Below are 3,485 nucleotides of genomic sequence, written 5' to 3' on the forward strand. Positions count from 1 at the left end.
AACCTGTAAACTCGTACTTTATTTTTAGTGTCATAGTTTCATCTTCATGCAGGAATACAGCACTTTTTAACCATTTTGTGACTATCAACTGCTCTCATATCGAAATTATAAGACTAAACTTTCCGTAACATTGTCCGCCCCCAGTCAAGTTTTGGACTCTCAAGATGGCGACGGAATCAACGAACGCTTATGTGAAAAATATAAAACTGATTATAATGAAGTATTACATTTTGATTTCAAATATTGATAAATATATAAGTTTCAAACAAAAAAACTGTTTTTTTTGTTTAACATAACATTTTTTTTGCAAAAATATTTACATAAATTTCAAATACAAATATATATTTTTTGGTTAACAAAATATATTCTAACGATAAATTGTTGCATGTTACCTTTTCTTTTTTTTGTTTTTTAGAATAGATATGATAAAATAAGGTACAAGATCTCAGTGTGACTAAGTGTAATTTTTATTTTTAGTTAGTTTAAATTCATTTTGTTAAATAGCAGTGAAGAAAAATGAAGTTTTAAATTTAGATCGAAGAAACCTAGTTATTATATTGGTCTAAAATGATAATTGCTAACCAACTTACAGCTGTTGGAAGCTGCCAACATAGTAATTTATTATATACTTGAGCAGAAATCTTAAATTTCAAATAATAGTAAGTATAACAGTATATAATATTAATAAAAAAGTATAGTAGATGATTTAAGTATTTCTTTATTCAAAAATTTATTATATAATACATTATGAAAAAATTTAAGGTCTTCTTACATGCATTTATATCTTAAACTAGAAGGGATTATTCTTAAACTTTAGGGGATAATTATTAACATTTAAAAATATAAACTTATATGTATCATACATTTTTTGATAACATAATGTATATATGGCTAGCCAGCCCTGGGCCATAATTAAGCCATAATTAAACTTGAGCCCAAGTAGCAACGTATATATGGCCCGACAACAATCCGGTTCTGGCTGTGGAACAGGGGCGGGCCTGGCTTGCCTGACCTGGCGCAGTGCCGCCATGCACTTTGGCTTAATTTTGGCCCAGGGCTTGCTAGCCATTTCAGGCTCTGGCGTTTCAACGGGTCACCACTGGCAAGCCCATAGATTCACCAGAGCCGAATCGGTGACGGGCCAAAAACAGTAAATCGCTATTATTATAACGTTCCTCTTCATCAGTTTTATATATTGCATGAACATATCACTCAAATATGAAAACAAAGTTTTAGATTGTTAATTTATTTTAATTAAATTATTAAAGCCTGCCATTTAAATGTTCCTTATTAATGGAATGGAGAAAATCCCATTAAGTTAAATTACTCTTTTCGATTTGTAAATTTCAAACAAAAAGAGTATAAATTGCTTTATCAAAATAAAACCAAATTCAACAAACAAATTCTATTTATAAATCTTATAAAGAAGAATTCGTTAACAAAAACAAACTATTTTTGACTTAATTATTATATTATATATAAAGTAAATTATTAACAATATATATGATAGAAAATATGACATTATTATAATATATAGTATAAATTATTATATAAAAATATCAAAAAGATGTGATTTATATACATTTAAATTTCTCCAAAAATGTTTTATAAGAGGCTACCTATTTTACAATTTTTTTAATTATCATTGATAAATTACTTGTGTCATCATCAAAGTCCCTTTAAGAAACATTAAGACCTAAAATGTAAAATCAATCCGTGTACATAGTTTATGCCAGATTGTAATTATAGTGACCATACCACCAACAATTGGTATTTAACAATGTTTACAGCTATTTATCTCAGCAGATGAATTTCTTATGGCTCTTTCTTTTCTTCCACCGTTACGATCAGTAGCTCCTGCCAAATAGTGAACAATAGTTTAGCCAAATAGTTTACAAAAGGTCAAACATTTAAATAAGATGATTGCAAACAAGAGTAATTTTTGGTCTTACGTTTTCCATGGTGTTCTCATTGAATAAAAAGATCGGGGTATAGAGCAGTGGTGCACGCTTGGTGTCGGGGTTCGATACCCGTGCGTAGCAAACTTGGTCAATTTATTCTGAACGTCTGTATTTGTAAATATCTGCTAAATTTATGTCATTGTTTCTCGTTCATTTAGTTTTACGTTGTTTTTCTTCATGTTTAGTTAATTAATGCTGACATTTGATTTTTGATTTTGATTTTTCAGTTTTTGCAAACATTTCTTAAAATTTCTGATGAAAATACTTTTTCACTAAATTTGAAATGTGAATCTCTTGGCAGAAATTTGAAGAACTATGTTTTTAATTATGCTTTATTGCCAACTTTTTATTGATTTTGTAAAGAACTGTATATAAGATCAAAGTTCTAGCTTACTAAATACTATTTGGACCAAAATTAGCTTGTTGATTCAAATAAGGAAATAGATATTCTTTAAAAAGTATTGAAAATAGTATAACTGTCCGCAAGGGTTTTCAAGTAGTCAACCGTAAACCAAAAAAAGGATCGAGGTGTCCCCATCTCCCCAACTTGCCTGAAGAATTACGTGACTGTCTACTTGAAAAAGTCTTTTTTCCCACCCACACAACAATTCAGTATAAATTAAACGGTAACCGAAATATCAAACAAGTTACGGCAAAGTTTAGTATTAAGTAAATCCAATAACACTTCATCAAGTTAAAATTCATAAGTTAAAGTATAAGTTAAAGCTATAATTAGTTTGAATATGTGATGTTTTTTCCCCTTGGTTATTTGGTAAATCTTCAAAAGTAAAAGTACAAATGTAAAAAGTTAATTCAGGAACCTTAGTAGTTAATTAACTGGTAAACAATATTGGCGCTACTGCAGTTTCTCCCCCCCCCCCCCCTTTTTTTATTTTTGATTATGATAGAGAATTTTATGCTGATTCAGAAAAATATAAAAACATGGACCTGAAAATCAACGGAAAGTGCTCTATTTCGAAGTCAAAGTTGAAAAAAATCCCACTAAAAACCCTAATATTCGCCATTTTGAAAATACTAAGTTAATGATCTTTTAGCTGACAAAAGCAATAAATTTATAGCATGGTTTTTACGTTAAAAAATTCGTTAAAGTATGTTTATCTTGCGCAATTTTTTGTGGGAATGAAAATAGCCGTTTTTTGATTTATTAGAGAATAAACTATATTGCAAGTAATGTACTTTTGTAATGAATTTTAAAAAAGAATTCAGCAGTTTTGTTTCCTAAAATAAGAGCTTTTGAAACTTAGTTCATAGTTGTTTTATCACATGTAAAGTTTAGAAAATGTCACCTTTAAACCGTTTTTTTCAATAAAAAAAACCAGTGTACAATACAATAATAATTATTCATCAATTTTTCTACATTCCCACATTCTACGTTCAACTTTTATTTGAAATCTTCCATTAATTTCATTTTGTTTATTACACTTTGGTTATAACACTTTAAAATAGTAATACGAAGGCTGATGGAAACCAGGTCTTTTTATTGCGCAATGTAACGGTAATTAA

Source organism: Hydra viridissima, unplaced genomic scaffold (assembly GCF_058129835.1).
Source record: "Hydra viridissima isolate aposymbiotic clone 2 unplaced genomic scaffold, HvirCarnegie_v1 scaffold_17, whole genome shotgun sequence".
NCBI lineage: Eukaryota > Metazoa > Cnidaria > Hydrozoa > Anthoathecata > Hydridae > Hydra > Hydra viridissima.